The sequence below is a fragment of the Hydra vulgaris genome, chromosome 11 (assembly GCF_038396675.1).
Source record: "Hydra vulgaris chromosome 11, alternate assembly HydraT2T_AEP".
Lineage (NCBI taxonomy): Eukaryota > Metazoa > Cnidaria > Hydrozoa > Anthoathecata > Hydridae > Hydra > Hydra vulgaris.
The window spans coordinates 34,819,153-34,827,500 of NC_088930.1; positions in this window are offsets into that span (position 1 = coordinate 34,819,153).

Genomic DNA, 8,348 nt, shown 5'->3' on the forward strand with positions numbered 1-8,348 from the left:
AAAAAATCATTTAGTGTTAGAAACTTAAATAAAAAAGTTAAATAACGTGATGTTCAGTTGGAAATAAAAAAGAAAGAAATCAATTCCTTAAAAAAAGAAACAAAATGTAAAATATCACAATTAAAAAAAGAAACAATTATTAGTTCGATTCTAGAAAGTTCAGATATAAATATTTCAGAATTAGAAAGAGAAAAACTGAAGTTGCAGAAAAAAAGTAAATTTTAAAAATTGCTTTACAAAATAAAAACATTAATATTAATGAAAACAATATGAAAAATCTTATAAGTTTAGAAAAAGAAGTTGCAACATTATATAGTAAGACAAAGGTTTTAAAAGAAGAGAATCAAGAACTTCATAAGTTGGTTTCTTTGTTGGATGATGAGGAAATAATAACTTTTGAAGATGGTAAATATTGTGATGACATTAGAGAAAACATTATGAAATTGCTTTCAATGAATGTAAGTATGAATAGTGTCATCGATGCCATTAAAGTAGAACTAAACAAACTAGCAAATAAGAATGTATCTAGACTGCCATCAGCTGCTGTTAAATGCAGGTTAAATGCAATTTTAGGTCAATTTCAAGTTGCTGAAGCAAAGCTTGAGAATAATTTGACTAATAAAAACTCTAATGTTGGCAATTATTTGCATGGTGATGGTAGACAGAAATACCATAAACATTATCAAAACTTTCAAATAACAAAAAAAAGGGGGAAAACATCTTTTGGTTTGTCCGAAGTGGTTAGTGGTGATGCAGCTACTATTTTGCAGAACTTTACGAACATAATAGACGATATTTGTGATGTTGTTAGCAACTCTGCCATGGAAAAAGAAATCAATTTTGCTAAAATAATAACATCAATTAAATCAACAATGTCTGACTTTGGTCCAGTTAATCCTCTATTTAACTCGCAATTAAAAATATTAAGAGAAAAACTTTTGCCAATTGCAATCAATAATTGGGATTTACTTTCTTCAAATGTCAAAGATAATATGAGGGATATGAGTAATTTTTTCTGCAAACTCCATTTGCTTACTAATTTTGCTTCTGAAACTGATGAAGTTTTAAATTCTTTTGAAAGAGTTTTGTTAGAAGATAATTATGAGAATGTTTTTGCTTTTATTAGTAAGGAAAGTGGCGTTGCTAGGCTAGTTCGAACTGCATGTAAGGCATTTCATTCAAAGGGTAGGAAGGAAGCTGGTGTTGCCTCATATTTTAATTATTTTCTTCCCTCTTGTAATAAAAAAGTATTTTTTGTTCCATTTATTGGAAATCGTTTTAATATTTTGTATTATAATGCAGCTGCCCTATATTATCACAAGGGTGCTATAATTGAATTTCTTAATGCGTGGCCTACTCCAAATAATTGATTAAAAGGCTATTAAGTAAGATATGACAAATCTTGTATTTATTGCTGAAGTTCGTGCATTAGGAATCTTTGATAAACTACTTACAGGTCCTTTGCGGCAAATTATCAAATCACTTGATAGCATTTTGCTATTTAACCCCTATCTACTTCGTTCGAAAAAAGACTTTTAACTCTTTTTAAGGATGCTTCTTCTTTATTGTTTGCAAATGGAAAAATTTTGGAGGATACTAATCTTTTTCATCAAGATATGGTTTACTGCAAACTGTTTGAAAACACACAAAATGATGAATTAGATTCTTTGACTGTGCAATCACTTGAAGTTATTTTTCATGCTATTCTTATTATTTTGGAACGTCAGTGTGCTGGTAGTAAATATTGGGATCCATCTGATTTAGTTGCTGATGCAGCTTCAAATGTCCCTGTTACTAACAAAGCATCAGAAAGAGACTTTGCCATTTTGGATTTAATGTTACGTATAAAACCAAATGCAAATGTTCAAACTATCCAGGCTTTGGCGATGTGGTCTCAGAATCAAACATTAGAATGGCTAAGTAGTGAAACAGATGAAGAGAGAAAAGAATTACTTGATTATTCAAGAACTAAAGTATCAATGATGAAATGCAAGTATGCACTTAAAAAGTGTCAATGATGAAAAGAAGCACTTAAAAAAGATAAAGCTATCCACCTTCTAGCAAAGCAAGAAGAAAAAATATAGAAGAAATTAAATTACACCAAAAAAAAGTTTCACCTTGTAATAGCTTAATAAATTTAAATGTAAAAGCATAGATTTGATTGCAATAAGTAGAATAATCAGTTTATAATATGGAAGAATCATTAAAATCAAAAGTAATCCTTGCTCAACTAAATTTTTATCGTGTCATCTTAGGTGTGGAATGTGGCAAAAAATTTTTTTGTAAAACAAAGGTAGAAGGAGCTAAAAGAAGAAACATGTCATGGGAGGAACTACTTGAAAATCATATTATTGTTATTCAAGCAAATTTAATACCAAAAAAAATAATCTTTATGTAATTTGAATAATAATTTAAGGCCTCGTATATTACATGATGCAGCTGTTGAAAGCAAAAAAAAAAAACTGATAGAAAAAATTCAGGATGCAAGATTAAACAAATTAATAGAGTAACAGAAAAAACATTCCATATCCAGATTTTTTAACAATCCATCCGATTTTGTATGTACTTGTATTCAACATCGTGTTAGAGAAGAAGATTCTTTTGAAGTATCTTGGGAGCATGCACAAGGGGTAGGAGTTGATCAAGTAAATAGGAAGCGAGCACATACCATGTTAAGTATGGTAACGAACCTGATGAACTATGGTCATTTCCATTATTTATTGATTTTGAAAAAGGCGATCGTATTCTTTGCAGCTCGGGTTAGGGGCACAATTTTTTTCAATTTTCAGCCCCCTACCTCCCCCCGTCAGAAAAAGTTAGACCCCCCTAAAAAAATAACGCCATAAGATACTGCCCCCCTCCCCTATTTGGATAAATATCGAATTTAAATATTTAATTTAAATTTGTTGAATAAAATGTATTGAAAGTCCAACAAAAGAACTCATTATTACTGCATTATTTCAAATTGAAAATGTTTAAAAATTCGTTTTTAAAAAGTTTTATATTTATGTCAACATTTTATTTTTTGTGATGTCACATTTCTATACCCACACCCCCTCCCCTCCTTCCTACTTGTCACAGGTTATCACAAAAGTCTAGCCCCCCTCCCTCCCCTAGAAGCGTGACGTCGTTTAAGGACAGCCCTTTATGATGTAATTTTATTTAATATAAATTATTACTAATTTTGAATTATTTATTTATATATCAATATTTTTTTGCGTTACATTTAACTGTTAATTATAAATAATTGAAAAAAAAATCACAAAAAAAAAAGCTTCGGCAAAATACATTTACTTTTACATGAACTGCCTATCAAGTAAAGGAAAGAATCCAGAAATGGAGGGCTAACCTTAGGCAAAATTACATTTACTTTTACATGAACTGTCTGTCAAGAAAAGGAAAGAATCCAGAAATGGAGGGCTAACCTTAGTTAACATGACAAATTACTGATGAAGTGCAAAGTCCTTTGGCTTACCTTCTCGTTGGTGCACTTCGTTAAGTAAGTTAGACAATTTTGTCTAATTTATGAACGGAATAGCCGAGGCAAATATTGTATAAAATGTTTTAATGTATTTATGTGTATATATATATATATATATATATATATATATATATATATATATATATATATATATATATATATATATATATATATATATATATATATATATATATACTTAGTATACTTAATAATAAACAATTATAGACCAATTTCACTCACATGCACTTGTTGTCAAGCAACAGAAAGAATTATTAACTCGGATATTATTAATTACTTAACTCTCCATAACTTAATAGCCAATTATTAACATAGTTATCTCAAGAAACGCTCCACATACACTAATCTCTTAAAATCAGTAAATGATTGGAGTGTTGCACTAGACAAACATCTAACAACAGATGTATATATTGACTTTCAAAAGGCATTTGATTCTTTATTTCATCATAAATTATTAGCCAAACTTGCTCTATTTAACATAAGACGCAATTTAAAAAATTGGATTGCTGCATTTATTAACAATAGATGTCAGCAAGTTAAGGTTGTAATGTCGTTATCAAACCCAACTTGCATCGTTAGCTGAGTTCCTTAGGGTAGCGTGTTAGGCACAACATTTTTTCTAATATATATCAACGATATAACCGCTATTATTAACAATCTTGACTGCTCTTTAAAGCTTTATGCCGGTGACATCAAGTTATACAGTTTATTTTGCAATACGGACCATAGCCATCACCTAGTTAATCCTCTTGATAACGCAATACTTTAATCAGAACATGGCAACTACCCATTTCTACCAGTAAGTGTTTTGTTCATAGGATCGCGCGTGCTTCATCGAGAAAATGCATTAACTTTAACTATCAGTTAGGAGATCATTTTTTTTTTTTAGCTTGGTCTTTTATTCCAAAAGATCTCGGTTAATGAAAAAAATGACTCTGGATTCTCAGCTGAACTATAAAAGGCATACTTCAAATGTTGTAGATGCAGCTAATACTAGAGCATACCTTAATTTAAATTCTTTCAGGTCCTGCGATCCTAGTATCTTAGTAAGAGCCTTTAATACATATATTAGGCCTGTATTAGAATATTGCTCCCCAGTTTGGTCGCCATTTCATTTTTTTGACCTACTATAACCGACTTCAATTGCTTAATTTGGAGTCGCTTGAAATAAGGCGAGTAAAACATAGTTTAATTTATCAACTTACTTTAAAATTCTGCATAACTTGGTCTTAATTGATGAATCTTTGTTCTTTTTTATTGACAACAAAAACAACACACGAGGACATAAATATAGAATGCGCAAACAACAATGTCGACATTCGCAAATATAATTTCTCTTACCGAATTGTTAACATTTGGAATCAGTTGCCTTTCGATGTTTTTAATGCCGATAATATCAACATCTTTAAGAGTAAAATTAATTCAATCAATTATGAAAAGTTATGTCGGCGTTGACTGAATGTCTCATTTGTTATTTGTATATAAATTGTTTATTCATTGTTGTACGTTGTTACATAATATATTTTGGGGCACGTTGTTAGTGACCATCAACATGGATCTGCGTGTCCTTTAGAACGTGTATTGTTTGTTCTAATAAATACAATCTAATCTAGTATATAAAATAGTATACTTAGTGTATAAAAGTAGTCGACGAAAATATCGAAATAGTCGACGATTTCTTAATAATATAATTAATATCGATTTTGATAATTAGTATCAAAATTTAATAATAATAATATTATATATATATATATATATATATATATATATATATATATATATATATATATATATATATATATATATATATATATATATATAATTATTAAGAAATCGTCGACTATTTCAATATTTTCGTCGACTATTTTTATTTTTGTAAAGACTAATCTTTATTTTCCGCGTATTTTGACGTTTTCGGTGTTATTTGGATCCACTTGATAACTTGATATATTAAAGAAAGTTAATAAAAGTTAATTTAAAACAATATTTATTTTCAAAGTTTGTTACGCTTAAAATAGTAAAAATAAAAACATTAAAAAATTTTCTTAAAACTAATTTTAAAATATATTTTACTGCTGACCTTTAATGGTCCGTGTTTGTTAACCCCGGAAAAACTTTGATTTATACAAATAATTCCTATTTACGATTTTATTTCTAATAGCTTTACTAAAGTTTTATTACAGATTTGTTAATGCAACATTTTACGCAATTTGTAAATGCAACATTTTACGCAAAAAAATTAAATGTTTTTTTTTTTTTTAATTTTCGGTGCCTGTCACCCGTATCTTCTTTGAGCCCCTGTCTGTTTTTATAAATATTCTTTGTGAATAACTACAAACTTATAGTTGCGCATCAACAGAAATTAATATTTTCTATATCTATTCTTAAGATGTATAAAGTTTAAGAGCAGCCGTGATATATAAAGATATATAAAGATATATAAAGATATATCTAGAAGATCTATAAAGATCTATAAAGATATAAAAAGATATATCGCCATAAGATATATAAAGTCTAAGAGTAGCCGTGGCGCTGCACAGTGGGCCGGATATTAGGCATTTGGTGGACAAAATTATTTTGATCTTTTTTTTTTACTAAAACCCTTTATATGTCCAAAGAATCACTTTTTATTAAGATATATTTACTTTTATTATAAATTTTAGTTAAATAGTTGCCAATACTAAAAATTATTTTACAAACTTTATAAAACTTTAAAAACGCGGATTTAAATTTGTTTAATTTCAATTCGTATAACTTCTTAAAATCGTGGAACTGAATAACAAACTCTTTTGGTGGAATAAACTTAAAATAAAAATTGATGCAACAAACTTAAAAATAAAAATGCGCACTAAATTATACTTCGGAAAAAATGAAAATTTATCACTAGATTTGAAACTCTATTATCGATATTATTATATAATCGATTTGAAATATATAAATAAATATATAAGAATAAATAAAAAATATAAATAAGTGAATAGATTTCAAACTCTATTAATGATATTATTACATGTTCACGACGTTTTGAACAAGTCTGTAGATTATTTATCATCTCTATATATAATAATGTACTTTTATTTTTAATATATTGGCCGCAGATTCTGGGTGAATGAGATGACAACGTTTTTATTATCATAAAGTCTACTGAGTTCTAAAGGTACTATACAAATAATCAACAAGCACTCTTCATACGTCACTATTATCATTTTAACTTACCTGTTTGTAAACACTATATCATGTAGCACCATCAAAACCAGCTTTGCATATAAACGTTAGTTTAGTTAATTCCTTAGCATTGCGATTAGCAAAGTAGTTTGTATATCACATAGCTTTTTAAGAGTGTGTTTTAGATGATCTTTTAGCAATATATGTACTGACTAGCCATCTATTTGAATGTTCTTGGGATAGCATTTAGCTTTTGAAGATCTTATACCATTATGTAAAAGATATGTGGCAGCTTTTTTTTCAGCACCATTTCTTAGAAGCTGGTATGTTGATTTTGATATATCACTATTAATAGTTAATGATAAAGTTTCATCACGTGAATATATCTAAACAGGTTTAATGGGGTTTTTATTTCAAATTTCAGAAATTTTCAGAAAAAAGCTAAGAAGTTTCGTACTTAAACTCACTTCTTAGTTTTAATTTTATTGCGTGAAGTATATATGTCTAAATAAAATATTACTAACATTCTTAGGCTTATTCTTTTTGTTCTGTTACAAGCTTTTCAAAAGACTTTAACTGATGATGTAGCGTTTAATGTACCTTAGGTGTATTGAAAATCTTGAGCTAGCCAATTTTCATTACTTCTCTCAAAATGAGTATTATCGTTGTTTGCAGCTATTAACTTTTTACATTATAATTTTATAAAGTTTTTCACCCAGAATCCTCTAGTTTAATATCTGCAGAAACTAGAACAGTTAATTTCGATGAAAAGAATGGTATATCATTAGGAACTAGTTTATTTTGTTGTAAAAGTCCGTAAATGTTACCAATTTTTATTTTATTACTAAACAAAAAAACAAAAGCTGGGAAAGCTTTGCGACATCGGTTGGGAAGGAGGCGTGAACTTCCTATTAAATGCTCTTCCGCAGTGCTCTGTAATAAGACCGTAAGTACTTCTTAGGGTACCTAAAAAAAAAGATAAAAAAAACTTTTAAGTGATCTAATATTAAAATAGATGATTGATTTAAGTATATAGAATGTAGAAATAGAGTTAACTCAAAATTTTTATTTTTGTGACTTAGGCAACTACAGCTCTGCCACCCTCTCCTGCAGCCGTAGGGAGGAGAGGGGGGGGGGGAGGCCAAGCCGACTTTTTCGAAAAATGTTTTTGAAAAAATTGTCACTCTTAAAAATAATATACATATATATAAACATAACAGCATTACCTTTTTTTTGTTATAATTATATAGCTAAGAATTTTCCAAACTCTTTTTCAGACTATTGGTGAGTTTAATTTCCCAATATAATGTGTCTAATGATGTTATTAAATCTTTTATCTAGAACAAATAATTAATTTAAACACTAATTTAAACATAAAATTAATTTAATTAAATTAAACAATTAATCAATTTACTTAATATGATTTTTGGAATAATTACTAAAACAACCTCATTATACAACATATTACATTTCCTACTTCCAGACACCCTTTGGTAATATTAATTGATAATACAAAGAAACTTTATTGTTTTATATCCAACATAAATAACAAAAAAAAACTGTTAAAAGTATATAAAAAATAATTCATGGGCCCCTAGACTTTTATAAACTCTGGTGCGAACCAACTGTACCCCAACATACGTCCTGGTTGGAGATCTATATTAAGCATGCTGAGAAATGTCAA